This window comes from Mauremys mutica, chromosome 2, assembly GCF_020497125.1.
Source record: "Mauremys mutica isolate MM-2020 ecotype Southern chromosome 2, ASM2049712v1, whole genome shotgun sequence".
Taxonomy (NCBI): Eukaryota; Metazoa; Chordata; order Testudines; family Geoemydidae; genus Mauremys; species Mauremys mutica.
The window spans coordinates 77,033,261-77,051,249 of record NC_059073.1 but is presented as its reverse complement, the minus strand read 5'-3'; the positions used below and the strand labels follow the sequence as shown (position 1 = coordinate 77,051,249).

The 17,989-nt window shown below is 44.2% G+C and overlaps 1 protein-coding gene across 9 annotated transcripts in view; it reads left to right on the top strand.

Annotated features, from left to right (window-relative positions):
* Window positions 1–2,003: 2,003 nt before the first annotated feature.
* The window catches only part of DTNA (dystrobrevin alpha), a 299,292-nt gene continuing 283,306 nt past the window's right edge, over window positions 2,004–17,989 (top strand). For 5 of the 9 annotated variants that reach the window (XM_045004601.1, XM_045004600.1, XM_045004592.1 and 2 more), the window contains exon 1: window positions 3,010–3,028. The gene's annotated coding sequence lies outside the window, so the exon portion shown is untranslated. Of the gene's footprint in view, window positions 2,112–2,943; window positions 3,029–17,989 lie in introns of those variants that run through there. The other 4 variants (XM_045004598.1, XM_045004596.1, XM_045004602.1 and 1 more) reach the window with 4 other exon arrangements.

Here is a 17,989-nt window from a genome sequence, read left to right as displayed (position 1 = left end):
TGCTCAGCATTCTGGGCAAGTATCCCATTGTGCTTTGTCCAACTGCTGGGATCTATGAATTGTGGGATGCTAGAACAGTGTAAAAGGGGCCTTACATGGAGTGAAAATTAGTGTAGAGCAGGGGTCGGCAACCTTTGGCACGTGGCTCGTCAGGGTAAGCACCCTGGCGGTCCGGGCCAATTTGTTTACCTGCCGCGTCCGCAGGTTCAGCCGATTGCGGCTCCCACTGGCTGCGGTTTGCTGTTCCAGGCCAATGGAGGCTGCAAGAAGCTGCGGCCAGCACATCCCTCGGCCTGCGCCACTTCCCACAGCCCCCATTGGCCTGGAACGGTGACCTGTGGCCAGTGGGAGCCGCAATGTGGATGCAGCAGGTAAACAAACCAGCCCAGCTCGTTGGGGACTTACCCTGGCAGGCTGAGGGTTGCTGATCCCTGATATACACTATTAATATACTCACATATAACACCCAAAAATATGTCACAACCCATATTTTGGCCTGCAACATAATCACACTTCCCCTCAATCAGTGTTGTCATTGTGCTTGTATTAATTAAGCCTCCAATTCTACAACAAGGTACATTAGCACAGACTCTTCTGCCTATACAGAATCTCCCCGAAGTTATGTGAGGAGTAATGACTGACCGGATCAGACTCTCAAGTGTTATTTGTGCTGACATAAGTAGTGGAGCTAAAGAATTACACACAATGTCAATTAACAATTTTCATGTGTAGCCCAGAGCAGATGGGAAAATCTGCGAAAGCAGAACAGAAACAATCATTTTCAAATATTACTGTTTGAAACATTGCATGTATTAGATTTGTAATAAAGATAGCTGCTTCTAATTTTTAGGTAATGTGTGGTAGAGGAAGGAGATGTGCACGTGAGAACCCAATCCTGCCAAGTGCTGAGCCTTAAGCACCTTGCAGTATTAAGCCCACACTGAATAGGTTCCAAACAGTTGGACAAGCCATAATTTTTTTGGGGGGGGAAGGATATCACATTACTTTGATGCTAGGGCCAACATTTTCAAACCAGAATGCCTAATGTTAATTCTCCTAAAATCATATTTAGGCTCCTAAATGTTAAGTGTCATGATTTTCAGAAGTGCTGCAGTCAATGGAAGCTGTGACTGTTCATCAACATCAGGGTATTTATAGCGTACCAGAGGCTGCAATCCTACACTTACACACATGCTTACCTTTCCTTGTATGAGCAGTCCCATTGACTTAAATGGAACTGCTCATACGAATAAAGCTACGCACATACATGACTCCCTACAGGAGCAGGATCTAAATCTGTATGTAGGTTCGTGCATTTAGGTTGGGAAATAGGACAATATGGGTCTGTACATACTGTAATTCAATGCACTAAGGCTTAAATCTGCTCTTCCCACTATAGCTCAAATAAGAGGGCTATATGAGGATTGAGTGTGGAGGTCTAGGGAGGTGAAAAATGTGATTCAAAATACATTTAGCACTTAGAAAAGAAAATACATTAAATCTTCAGCATTCTAGTATTTTAAGTGGCTTCCCTCTCGTAAGAAAAATTCTGTTCAGGCAGAGTTGTATTTTTTTTGGTTAACTAATGTAGTGAAAATAGCTTATCTGTCAATTTAAACACACACAGAGATAAACATCACCAGAACAGGTTTATACATTTTTGCAAAATAATTGGATGGAATTGACAAAGTACTTCATTAGCAAAACAATTATTAACATTTATACAAGGTGGCACATTTTTTACATTAGCAGAACCGTTACTAATTAGAGAGGGAGAGCAGGAGAGCAAATTAGAAAACAAATATTAAAACAGTCAAAAACGTGAATTAATATCAGATCTGAAAGTCACTAAAAAGTGAGCCTCTCTATTCTCTAGCTTTCTGACTCCGTTGTACAGTGCAGGTTGTAAGGCCCTTGGAACAAACCCCCTCTCTCCTGGGAGGTAATGTTCAAGGGGAAACCGGGTGACGTCACTGCCCAGCTCACAATGAATCGGAACAGGGGAACAACTCCGGTTCCAGCACAAGGGATATTTGGTGCGTGAGGCGCTGTGACTTTGTGTCACTCTAGATTTGGGTTCGGATGCTGACAGTCCAACCCTCCCTCCCGCAGTATGTGCAGCCCCCTCCTGACCTGCTCCTCCATCAAGCCCCCACCCCGCTCTGGCTCTGCCCCTCCACCCCCGCACCCCCCGCCAAGCTGCGCCACCCTCCCCCCACCACCCCCCGCGACATCCCCAGCGGATCCGCCCCTCCACCCGACTGCCCACCGGCCCCCGAGCTACAGCCCAGCCAATGCGCCCCGCTGAGCCACTCCTCCCCCGACCTGCTCCTGCGTCCCCCGCGGCTCCTAAATCCTCCGCACCCGAGCGCCCCCCATCCCCTGACCGTTTGGCCCTCTCCATGCAACCCCCGATGGGCTCCCCCCACCCCCCAATCTGCTGCTTTCCCTGCCCCCAGCCCCACCTGCTCCTCCATCCCCCAGTGCGTCACCATCCCTCCTGCTCCCGCCGGAGCCGCGCTTCCCCTCCGGCCCCTTGCTCCGCTCCGCTCCGCTCCGCTCCCCGCGCGGCTCCGGCGGGGCCGGGGTGCGCTCGGGGAAGCGCAGGGAGACTCCGCCGGGCCGGGGCCGGGGCCGGGCAGCGGCTTCCCGGGCCCAGTGGGCATGTGCAGAGGTTGCGCACCCGCCCGTGAGGAGGGCGAGCGCCGGGGCTGGAGCATGTGCAGAAGCGCGCTGGGTACCGTCTGAGGCAGGGCAGCTTCTGCTCTGACACCTGCAGCATGTGCCAGGAGCTGCAGCCGCATCAGCAGCCTGCGCGCGGTGCAGCCTCTCGGCTCGCAGTGGGAAGCGGCAGCAGCAGCTCCCTCTCTCTGTCTCTCTCCTGCTTTGCACTCTATTTCAGTGGGTGCATGGTGACCTTACAGAGTGTGCATTACCTCACAGGTAAATATCAGCTGATCCGCTGTGACAGCAGCAGCAGCAGCAGCAGGAGCAGGAGCAAGCAGCAGCCCACAGAGCCTTTCTGGAGGTAGCAATTCATTCATTCCTTCACTCATCTTGTCCCTCACCTCTCCTTTCCCTTCCCCCTTTTCCCATGCAAAAGCCAAAAGGCTCGCAGAGGATGCTGAAGCCTCCATTAAGGATGGTTCCCACCACTGCAAAGAGCCTGAGGAGTATTTAATACTGGATGGGGGGAGGGATGAAAATTTCTGAGCCAGAGGCGGCTGCTAGTGTTGCAATGCACTGCGGTGTCAATGGAAATGGCTAAGGGGAAGGATGTGCTGGCGGGGAGAGGGTTATTCAGCCTGTTGCCCACTTAGATATAAATATATTTTGGCATGACTCATACTTGCATTGGTACATTGTTATGCATTCATTTCTCCAATGTATGAAATACCCAACTGGAGTTGTCCTGCTACACAGAGAGAGAGGGATGCTGATACTGAATTCTTGAGGGGGTAAGAAGGGGAAAAAAGGGGGTGATAACTTGGTGTCTGTCTGCTATTAAGTAGGTCCCGGTGGGAGAGCTCTCTTTTTCATAAGGTCTGGTGATTATTGGCATCATGCATTTTATTACCAAACATCACCAATATATATATTAATATGGAGAGAGGTGTGTGTGTGGTGGGGGGACACAGGGAATTTTTCGTAGGCCTAGGACATATGTTATTTGACTTTTACTGTACTTCAGCTTTTCTGTGGGGTTGTTGTTTTTTTTCAATGGTGAAAGTGCACGTTGCCGGTCACTGGGCTTTAAACGTACTTGCTGTTCCATTGATGACCCTGGCAGTTGTAAGATGTTTGTGTATGTGTGTACATACAGGCCGACTGGAAGAGGGAGAGATGAATCTAGCTGTGATTAATAAAATTCTAGCATCTTTAAACACCAGCTCTGTAAGTTTTTTCTAGAAATTTAACTTAATGGAGTGTATAATTTTTACCAAATGTATCAGAGAGCACTTTCACAGGTGTGCTATGACCTATTATCATCACCTAATTGAAAACTGGCTAAATAAATGATTGAAATATACTTGATAATGCATTATCTTTGTATTTGTAATTGTCTGTCCACTTACTTGCTAATTCACAAACTTTAATAATTTGCAACGCATATCCTAGTTACTGAAGAATAGTTTGATCATACTATACTGTAATAGCATTTATACTATAGAATAATTATTACCTAAAAATTAAATTAAGCTTTTAGAGGTACTGTGGTCAGATGAACCTCATAAATGTGCATTGGAATTCATTTATTTGCATATGCAATGTTTCAGATGGAGTTTAAACACGAGTGTGAATAAATGTCACTTGATAAATCCTGGTTTTGAAGGTTTTGAAATTAGAGGTTCATGAAATAGAAAGTGTTGAAACAACATCAGAAGCTTATTATTTCTAGACTTTCAATCCTGTCTCAAGCTCAAAGCTGTGTAAGTTAATGTTCTCTTTTGAACACTTTGCTGCCATTTTTCCTTATTATTCCAGTATTGGAGATGGTTATATAATAATTTTTGTTTAAAGGAAAACGTTTTCAACTTAACTCCATCATTGCTGTAGAATCCAACAGTATTTTTGTAAGCTTTCGGACCAATACCACTGGACAAACACATTATGGGGTTCTTTCACACTTTTGGCACCCAGTACACTATTCACTAATGAAGTGAAAAAAAGTGTAAAAAATTACTGCTGTGTGCTTTTTTAAAAAAGGTGACCTGTTGACAGAAGAGGTGTTAGTGTGTGTTCAAATTCAGCTTCAGAACTTATGACTTTGTACCACCTCTTCAATGATAACCACTGCCGACTCTTAGAGCTTGATCCTGCTCCCATTACAGTCAATGGCAAAATTCCCATATTTACCCAATATCAGCACTGAATGCATTGGTAGTGTTTATTGTTTTACCGCAAGAACAGAATTTATGGTCAAGTTATGATTATGATTACAATTAAAATATGAAAGTGAATTCCTCATGTTTATAAAAAGCAATGCATAAAGTACAAAATTCTGTACTGACCCATTAGAGAGTGATTTAGTAAGTAGCTACACTCATGCAAGAGTAGGAGTAAATACAAAATTACCCCATCACCCACTGCCTGAGCACATAAATTATGAATGTGAAACTGTGTATGTGGCACCCCAATTGTGTCTCAGTGTAATCTGCTCTATGTACCATTTTTTGTATGTTATAATGTATACCGACGATAGTCTACATCAAGTTATGCATATTCAAACATTCCTGATTCTGCTCTCATTTGTACCAGGTCCTGATCCTCAAAGGAGATATGCTGGTGACACCCACATGGAATCCTATTGATTTCACAACCTAAAAACTGCTGAAAAACAAAAGAGAGGTTTTGGGAATCTGTTAGAGGGCAAATTTTAAAAAAAATTTAGAAGAAAAACAAGGGTGACTTTTTTGTTTTTGAGGCCTTTGTTCTTCACAACTAGTTTCCTTTGAAATTCATTTGTGCATAGTAAAAGCCTGTACAGCTGCTTTTCCTCTCACACCAATTTTACGCAAGTATATAATTCTGTTGACTTCAGTATGTAAAGGTCAGCACCCGCACATCTGTTTCCAGGATCAGAGCCTTAATCAGCTATAAGTGCAATGAAGTCAGTGGAAATACACTGGTATAAAATTGTTGTGAGCAGAGAATCAGCTCCATAATCTTTTACACTTGTACAGTTGAAAGTCAGAAGAAATTAGCTGTGAAGAACAAAGGCCACAAACAAACACACCATGTCCTTTTTAAAAAGTTTAATAAATTACCATCTAACAGCTGTCCAGAAAGTTTCTCTTTTTTATTTTCAGCAGTTTTCTGGACTACAGTCTTGGAGTTAACATTGTTCTGGAACAACTTTTTGTTTAAACTGATTAAGCTCTGTGCCCTTAATTTTGTGGTGTTAAGCATAACTTGCAAACTCATTATTAACAGTTGGCAAAGACTGTTTTTCTTTAAAAAGGCTGCCTAAGTATACTGCCAAGCATAGCATGGTAAATCCTAATGACTATGTTTTAAACTATTGTTTTTTACATTAATTATATAAGTCCCCACCCACTCAGCACAGTTACAAAATGTAAGTATTGTGGACTGTTACCGACTCATTAATTGTGCTATGAGATTTAACTAGTCATTAATGTGGGCTACACAGTTCATGACTATCTGTGTGGGGTACTCCATGAGTGTTTTTATCAGCTATGTGGTCGGGGGGAGAGAATCTTGGGTTTGAGTCACACAGGCATAAAACTGGTGTACTGGAGTGATGAGTCAGGCCCCTTACATTTAAGTTTCATATTACGTGGTATGTATGTACTGTGTGTATGACATTCATTATGAATCCAGGCAAGAAACTAACATACATGCAGTTGAAAAAGTTACTGAACACTCAGCCTTAACAATGAGCCCTCATATGGGCATTTCTTTATGGGCTTGATCCTGCTTCCATTGAAATCAGTAGTGCAGGATTAGGCCTTATGTCATGATATATTAGTATGTCAAATATTATACAATACAATAAAAACTCCAGTTTCTTATACAGTCTGATGTGCCTAGACATGCACTGGCTGACATGTAGATATCAGTGTGCTTGTCAAGGCTGGGTCAGTCTCCTTATCTCCATTTTAAAGATGAGGACACTGACTATAGAAAGGTTAAATGAACTGTCCAAGGGTGCATGCAAGTCAGCGGCAAAAGTAAGACTCAAAGCTCTATCCATGTATCATCCATACTGTAATATTCAGTTGAGTTTGTCACTGAATAGTACTTTCTAATAATAAGCCTTGATCCTGGAATTTTCCTGCAGGTGGACTGCTTCACCCGCTGGGACATTAGTTAGGTTGTACTTATCATTAATAAAATCACATTTAAACATGAAACCTTAGGTCACTTTTAAAACATCTTAGATACTGGGGTAAAAATTCTGGCTCCTTTAAGTCAATGGCAAAGTTCCCATTGATTTCGATGAGGCTAGGATTTCTCCCCAGTGAATGTCTGCAGGGCTGATGCCAGACACTTGTCTCCCTAAGTAATGTAATATGAGAGAACAACATTGCCTTCACTTTTCTGTCACCCTTTCTCACACCTTTATTGCCTTGTTTCCTTGAGGGCTGTGCCTCACTGGTCTTGCTAATAGTGCTTAGCACATTGCTAACTTTAACTAATTAGTAGTGTCAGCATCCTGAGAAGTAAGAAGTATTAATATCATCATTTAACAGCTGGGGAAATTGAAGCCACAAAGGGATTAGAATGCAGGAATTCCTTGCTCCAGAGTCCCAGACCTCTGCTTAGATCAGGCTCCCTCTCACAGTATTGAGTGGTCCTTCCTTGTGGCCTGAAGCCACATTAATTGCTCTACAGAAGCAAGCAACTGGCTGGCAGCTGGGACAGAGCTTTACTCCTGGGGGAATTCTGCCCCACTGCACGTGCGCATAATTAATGAGCTGCAAATATTTTACCTTTTTTGCGCAGAGAAAAGCTTCCGCTTAAAAGTTGCTGCAGTTCTGCTTTTTTTACCCAAAGGGCGCTGTGGGGATAAAACACACAGCCGCTCCCAGCCAGCTAGGGAAGAGAAAGAGTCTGTCTTCTTCACAGCACCTGTCAGGCCAGGTCATGAGACAAAGAATGGGGGGTGCTGGGGGCTCAGACTGGGGCTCATAAGGACTAGTGCAGGAGGACAGACTGGGGCAGGAGCTGAATGGGAGTGGAGGTGCAGGGCTACAGGGGAGAGGGAGGTGCAGGGCCACATAGGGACAGGGGTAGCTGAGTGGGGGCACAGAGACACATGGGGATGGGGGAAGTGGGTGTCTGAGTGGAGGTGGACGGACTGAATGGGAGAGACTAGGGGTCAGCCAGAGTCTGCATCGGGGAAGCTTCCTAACAGTCCCTCCCTGCCCCGTCCCCCCCCAAATTCCTGTTCCATACTTTTCCCACCCATACCCAGAAACCCTCCAAGTTCACACCCAGGCTCCTTCCCAGCAATTATTTCCCTCTGCTCCTCTGATACCCCTGACTCCCCCCAGCCTTTGCACTGCTTCTGGGTGGTGCGGGAAATATGGTTCTGTATTATAGTTTAAATGAATTATTATCTCTGAGTTCTGTATTAATATGCCTAGTAGGGAATCTATTTGTCAAAAAACATTTTCTGAATCTTTTTTGTTGTCTGTATTGTTACAGACATACTCGCTGACAGGTATTTTGAAATAAATGACTCAAAATAATTGAAACTGGTGTGATTATATTCTGTTATTTTGACAAATAAAATATGAAGAATTTTGAAGAATTTTAAAATTGTGTGCAGAATTTTTAATTTTTTGGAGCAGAATTCCCCCAGGAGTAAGTGCTTGCTGCAGTTCAGGCAGGCCAGTTAGAGCATAGTATATAGTTTTCAGTTGATATAGGGTCCGCCAAGAATGTAGGGAACCACAGCTGAGTGTCTTTCATGAGCCACAAAGGCCAGTGCTGGAAGCTGTGTATGTCACCATGAACAGCATTAACCTGAGTTTTCAGGAAAAATCAGTGACAGACTTTCACAGATTAATCAGTTTACACGAGGCTACGTCTTCAAGGCTAAGAGGTGTAGAGTGAAATCCTGGATCCACTTTTGACATTGACTTCAATGGAGCCATGAGTTCACTCATTTTGTAAATAATGAAATTGGAGACTGGCCTTAACATTTTTTACAGTTCCAAAACTGGACACAGGAGAGGGGAGTGAGAAGGCACCCGTGGCTTCACAGGCCCCAGTGGTTGGCTCTAGTAAGTGACTTTAATCTGTCTAGGTGATGTTAAGAAATGACAGCTTTGTTCCTCTCTCCAGGGGAAACTGATATTAGTTCTAAATTAAAGTAAGTAACACCCAAGTACTACAGTAATGATAGCCTCAGCAATATGTAAAATAGTGACAGGGAAGATTTCATACTAAGTCGTATTCAAAAACAAAACAAGACATCTACAGTACAGTTATTTTGAATTAGAAATGTATTCTGAACTTGCTATGGCACTTACCTTCAACAGATAACAGAGCACGTGAGTTCCTTGATTTAGAATAATGTTGGAGTGGCTGTTTGAAATAATTTTTTACTGATACAAATATCACAACAATGCAATTTTGTAAGAATCCGTGGAACTAGAACCTACAACTATAGAGCCTGGGACAGCTGATATTGCCATTGGAGACTATGCAGGTTAATTAGGCACTGCAGGAAGTACCGCCCAAAGGATCCAGAGTGACAGCACCCTGTAGCCTATACTCTCTATTTAGCCCTGGAGTGTGGCCCAGGATGTTGTCTGGGTAATCACATAGATTTTTGGCTTGTTATGACTCTAGACCTCACCTTGCTTCCTGATCTCCAGTCTCCAACCCTAGCCTGACTCTTGCCATCTAATTCCAGCCTAGTAGCTACCTCTGGTTGTGACCCCAGCATGACACTGAACTCTTATCTCCTGATTCCAGCCTGGCAATTACTTCTGGTCTATGATCCTGGCCTGGCTCTGACCCTGCCTCTTGCCTATTGATCCCAGCCCTAATGATTACTCTGATCCCTGCTCACTGACTACTGCCTTGTGGCCATCCTTGACATGTGGACACCAGCCCAGTTATGACTGCTAAGCCAGATAGCCTAGACCCCAGTTCCTTACAGATTCTAATTGAAAATGTAAGAAAAAAACATTGTTTGGGGCAATGAGAATTAACCGGGAGAGTCTAATGTAAGGTAGCTCTCCGTATTTCACACAACTGATTCCCCTCTGCAAGCAGGTTGGGGAACCTAAATTACAACAAGAATTACCAGTGATAAGTCTAACCGGTTTGGGTTGTTGTTTTTTAAATAACCCCGAAACTTCTGTTTTAAATCATAGCAAAACATTACTGAGCTGTAAATTTTAAAATATATTGTATAAAATATCCATCTGATTTCTGAATATCACAGTCATCAACCCAATTCTTGTTATGCATGTAACCACGTATGTTTTGTAAATCAGCTTCCTTTTGAATTTTAATCCATTTCCTGGAGCTCTCGGAGAAGAGGAGAGCTGTCTTTTCAAAGCGTCCTAAACCTGTAGAACTTCAGGACTAGGCTGCTTTAGAAAAAGTACAGTAAGGAAACGTCTGGTTACAGCATGGTAATTACAGCATATGAACAGTATTGATTTTTAATTTATAAAATATACCTAATGTATTATCTAGATGCATGTATATTGTAGAATTGCATACATTAAAAAAGTTAACACAATATTAACTCAAGAGAACTCAACAATCTCCCTGAGAGAGGAAATGAAGTTATGTTAAATATCCCACTCAGGAAAAAAACCCACATTACAGTATGTCTACATAGTAGCTGGGTAGTGTAATTTCCCCCTGAGTAGATGTACCTTTGCTAGCTCTGCTTGAGCTAGCGCGCTAAGACTTACTGTGTAGCTGCACCTGAGTATGTGCCCAGGGGTTGGATGGGATTGTACTAAGGTGGCTAGTCTCTCTGTTGTACTAATCTAGATGCAATATATATGGGCCAAGGGTGTTAACGTAACCCAGTCACTGTCCAGCTTAAACACTGTTAAACAAGGTCTGGGGTTTGATATACACAGACTTTAATAAAAAGCAACAAAGAGTCCTGTGGCACCTTATAGACTAATAGGTGTATTGGAGCGTAAGCTTTCATGGGTGAATACCCACTTCGTCAGATGCATGTAATGGAAATTTCCAGAGGCAGGTGTAAATATGCAGGCCAGAATCAGTCTGGAGATAACGAGGTTAGTTCAATCAGTGAACACCTCAACTGCTAGAAGAGGGCCTCATCCTCCCTGATTGAACTAACCTCGTTATCTCCAGACTGATTTTTTAAACTACAAAGGCAAGAGGAGTGTGACATTGATCTCGCCAAGCGTACTAGCTATGACACGAGATTGCTTGTGGCATTCATGGAGGTGCTGACCACAGTGGAATGCCGCTTTTGGGCTTAGGAAACAAGCACTGAGTGGTGGGATCACATCGTCATGCACGTCTGGGATGATGAGCAGTGGCTTCAAAACTTTTGGATGAAGAAAGCCACATTCATGGGACTGTGTGATAAGCTAGCCCCAGCCCTGCGGCACAAGGAAATGAGAATGAGAGCTGCCCTGCCATTGGAGAAGCGTGTGGCGACTGCACTGTGGAAGCTGGCTACTGCAGACTGCTACCTATCGGTTGCTAACCAGTTCAGAGTGGGAAGGTCGAACGTTGGACTCATGTTGACGGAACTGTGCAGAGCCATTAATCGCATCCTGCTCCAAAAGACCACCTAGCCACCGACTACATTAATCAGAAGGGGTATTTCTCTATGGTTCACCAGACACTTGTGGATCACCATGGTAGTTTCACGGACATTAACGCAGGCTGGTCCGGACAAGTGCATGATGTATGCATCTTTCGGAACACTGGCCTGTTCAGGAAGCTGCAAGCAGAGACTTTCTTCCCGGACCAGAAGATCACAATAGGAGAAGTCAAAATGCCCATAGTGATCCTGGGAGACCCTGCCTACCCCTTAATGCCGTGGCTTATGAAGCCATACACGGGGACCTTGACAGCAGCAAGGAGCGGTTCAACAACAGGCTGAGCAAGTGCAGAATGACTGTTGAGTGTGCTTTTGGCCATTTAAAGGCCCACTGGTGCTGCCTATATGGGAAGCTGGACCTGGCCAATGACAATATTCCTATGCTTATAGCCGCATGCTATCCACACCATAATATTTGTGAAGGGAAGGGTGAAAGCTTCACTCAGGGATGGACTGCTGAGGCTCAGTGCCTGGAGGCTTAACTTGAACAGCCAGAGATCAGGGCTATTAGAGGGATGCAGCGTGGGACCATAAGGATCAGGGATGCCTTGAGGCAGCAATTTGAAGCTGAAAGCCACCAATATTTGTTGCTATGCTCGATAGTGCAGTGCTTGTAATGCTAGGAGGTGATTGTGAATGGTGCAGACGATGCAATATGAAAGTTTAAGATAATTCTCTGTTGCTTTTCAGGGCTCTGTTTTCTTTCAATTAATATAATAAAGATTACTTTTCAAACAATTCTTTTATTAAAAAGCAACAACAGGAGGAGAGAGACGAACAAAAAGACACATCAGCACTGAAGGGGATAGGGGAAGGGAGGGTCCCAGGAGGAGGTGGGGTCCCGGGACGGTTAAAGGTTTGCGTATGTCCAGGGATCATATCCAGTCTTGTCCTTTGGAGTACAGTGCAGTGGGTACTGTACTTCAACAGGACTAAACTGCTGAGGGACGGGTGTTGAGTGCAGTAGGTACTGAGAGTCTGCAGTGCTGGACTGTGAGGGGGGAGGAGTGGAATGAAGTGGGTACAGACTGGAGCAGGGAGTTTGATAAGAGTGTGTTTGTGGTGTCTGGGGGGTGCATGGGAAAGAGTTTTACGACAGCGGCTGCAGGGGAGGGCAGGCATGGAGCTGCTCAGTTTTCAGTGCTAGTATCGCCTGGATCATGTCCTCTTGGCACTCCATAATGTTTAAGAGCCGCTCAATAGCTTCATTCTGGCACGCTGCGTTCTCCTTTCGGTCCCTCTTCTCGCTGTCCTACCATTCCTTCAATTCCTCTTTTTCAGCTATGAAGTGTATCATAACCTCACACAGAAAGTCCTCCTTAGTTCTTCATGGCCGCTTTCTAATTCTGCGCAGCCGTTCAGCTGGCGATAACAAAGAGGGAGGCTGGGCTCCCAAAGTCATCTCTGTGAAGCCAAAACACAACATTTTACAGAAGCAGTATTGTTTGCAACACAGAGACCACTGATTCAGTGATTTAAAACACAGCCAGTACTCAAACACCTGTCACTAACTGGCTGATCCCAGGAAAGCACACATGAGCCACAAGACCCCCAAAATGGTGAGTAGCCGCTGGGGCAGGGTAAATCAGTGTTCCCGGACCTTACTGTACACTGGGCATATGGTTCTTGGGGAGAGCCAGCACTGTAGGGGGGGTGATAATCATTCTGGTCCCCACATTTTCCACAGGCTGTGTTCGTTATGGAAGATATCAAACTGCTGAGGGTGAGCAAGGAATCAAGGGAGGGTCTTCTCCAAGTGGCTCGCCTCTCTGCAACAATGGTTCCCCTCCAACCTCCATGATGGCAGAGTGGCGCGGGAAAGTTACCCTTAATGGGGCAAGATACAAAGCAGCTCTGCCAAAGAACTTGCAGCAGCGGATTGCCCAGTATCTCCATGAGAGTCTTCTGAAGATCTCTGAAGCAGATTCCCGTGAAGTGAGGGAGTCAATCAACAGCCTGTTCTGCCGCTCAGACTAGGCATGTGGGTGGTACGCACATCATACAGACACAAGCCTATTTTCTGCAACCCTCCTGCCCCCAACAACTTACATCAGCAATTCCCAAAATCAAAGCCACTTACCAGGGGCCTCCTCTCCTGTTTGCGCTATGCCAAGATCCAACAGCTGTGACTGGCTAGCTTTCTCCGGGGTAGAGAAGAGCCCCTGGCTGCATGAATCTCTGACCTCCGAGTCATCCTCTGCCTCTGGGTCCCCCTTCACATCCTTGTCCAAGATTTCCTCTTCCTGGCTTGGTCCTCTCTTGACTGGCACATGAGCCACTGAAGTATCCACAGTGGCCTTCACAGTGGAGGTGGGGTCGCCACAGAGTATCGTGTCCAGCTCTTTGTAGAACTGGCAGCTCGTGGGCGCAGCACTGAAGCAGCGGTTTGCCTCCCTCACCTTGTGGTAGGCATTCTTCAGCTCCTTCACTTTGACCCTGCACTGCAATGTGTCCCGATCATGCCCCCTTTCTATCATGCATTGTGAAATCTGTCCGTAGGTATCATAATTCCTATGGCTGGAGCACAGCTGGGACTGGACAGGCTCCTCTCCCCAAATGCTGATGAGGTCCAGCAGATCAGCATTGCTCCAAGCAGGGGATCGCCTGGTGTGTGGAGCAGGCATGGCCACCTGGAAAGATGCGCTGAGACCACTGCATACGTCACCGAGCAAACAGGAAGGGGACTTTCAAAATTCCAAAGGAATTTACAGGGTGGGGATGACGGTTGGTTGCCTGAGCACAGGACAGTAGAGTTCAAATCAATGACCAGACAGGCAAGAACAGGCATTGTGGGACACCTCCCGGAGGCCAGTTGCAGCACTATAATCGACCAGGGTGTCTACACTGGCCCCGCGGCACTGTAGCTCCATCACAGAAAGCTGTATGTCTCTCGTCAGGGTGGTTTTTTTACAGCGCGGCAACGGCGCAGTTTCTGTACACTAAGTGGCTTGGCAGTGTGTACACCTCTGGAGTTACAGCACGGAAAGCTGCTTTATTGCTTAGAAACTTGCCAGTGTAGAAAAGGCCTAAGTACTAAAAATATTTTTAAAGATCAACTTGTGGCATATGGTGGTGGTGGTGATGGGAGAGTTAAGGGAGTTGCATTGAAGTAAAATAAGAAGGTTGGAATTTCCTTGGGTAGTATCCTAGAGTTCTCCCCTTACAATGTTTAAAAACAAATTTGATCTAAAAAAACACACTGATTTTCCTGTTCTCTTGGTTCTGACAAATTTTGGCTTGGCTTTGTTGTCTAAAAGGGTAACAGCAATTAAAATGTGATGTGACAGCAGCTTCTAGAACTTTTGTGATGTAAGAGTCATAATACAAAATACTCCTGACAGGATGAGAATTAAGGGAAAAAAGGAAATCCCTCTGCATTACACAGGGATTTTTAAATTGCTCAGGAATTGCTTCCCCGTTACTAAACCCCATAACTGTGGAGTCCAGCTTTTGGTTTTAAGTTAGTATAGCTGGTAAAACCCTGCCAGAAGTAACTTTGGCCATGTCACTTTAAACTAACAGCCTGATTTTCTTCCCTGCCTTTGGGCCTGCTGGGGACAGAGCAGCTGCTAAGTTAGTGCCAAAACTGGCTCATCCCACTTATGCATGAATAGCTCAATTGAAGACTCTGAGAAACTTGGAGCCATTAATCTTGGCGTGTGCAGGAGAGTAGAGCTGCTTTTGAACGGCACTAACTCCAACATGGAGCGTGGGCGAGCTGCTTCTTATTCTCTTTGCCCACAAAGTAAGAGAAGAGCCAGCATGGCAAGTGGTCATGAGGCAGCCTCCTGCTTCATGGTGGTGGAAGAGAGAGAAGACAAACAATGTAACACTTTCTGGTATGCCCTTAAAAACCAAACCACAAAGCACCTTTTTCTTCAAACTACAAAGACTAAAAAATGTGTGAAAAATAAAGACCAGATTTAATTAAAAAAAGAGTGGATTGTAGGAGCAAGTCCTGTAATGTGCTCTCTTCCTGCACATGATTTGGGATGAAATCAAGTTCCGATACTGGTTGTGTATGGCTCAAACTCCAGGCTCATGGAATAACTTTGGCCTTCTCTCTTTCTTTGCCCTGCATTAAGCACAAAGTCGATCACCTCAGCATGTACATGCATGAAAGATGCTGATGGGCTCAAGCTAACTCATGCAAGTAATTGTATGCCCTTGTGTCTCATTAAACTGCTCTTTATGTTGGTGGTCCATGTGTATTGAGCTTTGTCAAATCACATACAGTAGAACCTCAGAGTTACGAACACCAGAGTTATGAACTGACCAATAAACCATACACCTCATTTGGAACCAGAAGTACACAATCAGGCAACACTAGAGACAAAAAACAAACAAACAGGTGTTCACATGGCACTGTTGTAGCTGGTGTTGCAAAGTATTTATGTGCCAGATACGCTAAACATTGATATGCCCCTTCATACTTCTAACACCATTCCAGAGGACATGCTTCCATGCTGCTGACGGGTTCTGCTCGATAATGATCAAAAGCAGTGCAGACTGATGCACGTTCATTTTCATCATCTGAGTCAAATGCCACCAACAGACGGTTGATTATCTTTTTTGGTGGTTTGGGTTCTGTAGTTTCCCAATAGGAATGTTGCTCTTTTAAGACTTCTAACAGCATGTTCCACACCTCGTCCCTCTGAGATTTTGGAAGGCACTTCAGATTCTTAAACCTTGGGTCGAGTGCTGTAGCTATCTTTAGAAATCTCATATTGGTACCTTCTTTGCGTTTTGTCAAATCTGCAATGAAAGTTTCTTAAATCAAACAACATATGCTGAGTCATTGGTATTCACCCAAGAGTTCTGAAGGAACTCAAATGTGAAAATGCAGGACTATTAACTGTAGTCTGTAACCTATCATTTAAATCAAATGACTGGAGGATAGTTAATGTGACACCAATTTTTAAAAAGGGCTCCAGAGGTGACCCTGGCAATTACGGACCGGTAAGCCTGACTTCAGTACTGGGCAAACTGGTTGAAACGATAAGAAAGAACAAAATTGTCAGACATATAGGTGAACATAATTTGTTGGGGAAGAGTCAACCTGGTTTTTGTAAAAGGAAATTGTGCCTCACCAATCTACTAGAATTCTTTGAGGGGGTCAACAAGCCTGTGGACAAGAGGGATCCAGTGGATATAGTGTACTTAGATTTTCAGAAAGCTTTTGAAAAGGTCCCTCACCAAAGGCTCTTAAGCAAAGTAAACAGTCATGGGATAAGAGGGAAGGTTCTCTTATGGATTGGTAACTGGTTAAAAGATAGGAAACAAAGGGTAGGAATAAATGGTCAATTTTCAGAATGGAGAGAGGTAAAGAGTGGTGTCACCCAGGGGTCTGTACTGGGCCCAGTCCTATTTAACATATTCATAAATGATCTGGAAAAAGGGGTAAACAGTGAGGTGCCAAAATTCGCAGATTATACAAAACTACTCAAGATAGTTAAGTCCTAGGCAGACTACAAAGAGCTACAGAAGGATCTCTCAAAACTGGGTGAGTGGGCAACAAAATGGCAGATGAAATTCATTGTTGATAAATGGAAAGTAATGCACATTGGAAAATATAATCCCAACTATACATATAAAATGATGGGGTCTAAATTAGCTGTTACCACTCAAGAAAGAGATCTTAGAGTCATTGTGGATAGTTTTCTGAAAACATCCACTCAGTGTGCAATGGCAGTCAAAAAAGCTAACAGAATGTTAAGAAAGGGATAGAAAATAAGACAGAAAATATCATATTGCCTCTATATAAATCCATGGTATGCCCACATCATGAATACTGCATGCCGATGTGGTCACCTCATCTCAAAAAAGATATATTGGAATTGGAAAAGGTTCAGAAAAGTTCAATAAAAATGGTTAGGGGTATGGAACGGCTTCCGTATGAGAAGAGATTAATAAAACTGGGACTTTTCAGCTTGGAAAGAGATGACTAAGGGGGGATATGATAGAGGTCTATAAAATCATGACTGGTGTGGATAAAGTAAATAAGAAAGTGTTATTTAGTCCTGCTCATAACACAAGAACTAGGGGCTACCAAATGAAATTAATCGGCAGCAGGTGTAAAACAAACAAAAGGAAGTATTTTTTTTCACACAACGCATAGTCAGCCTGTGGAACTCCTTGCCAGAGGATCTTGTGAAGGCCAAGACTATAACAGGGTTCAAAAAAGAACTAGATAAATTCATGGAGAACAGGTCCATCAGTGGCTATTAGCCAGGATGGGCAGGGGTGGTATCCCTAGCCTCTGTTTGCCAGAGGCTGGGAATGGGTGACAGGGGATGAATCACTTGATGATTACCTATTCTGTTCATTCCCTCTGGGGCACCTGGCATTGGCCACTGTTGGAAGACAGGATACTGGGCTAGATGTACCTTTGGTCTGACCTGGTATGGCCATTCTTATGTTCTTATGAGACTGCCATAATACGAAATATATGGCAGAATGCAGGTAAAATCACAGAGCAGGAGGCATACAATTCTCCCCCAAGGAGTTCAGTCACAAATTTAATTAATGCATTATTTTTTTAACAAACGTCATCAGCATGGAAGCATGTCCTCTGGAAAGGTGGCCAAAGCATGAAGGGGCATACGCATGTTTAGCGTATCTGGCACGTAAATACTTTGCAACGCCAGCTACAAAAGTGCAATGTGAACACCTGTTCTCATTGTC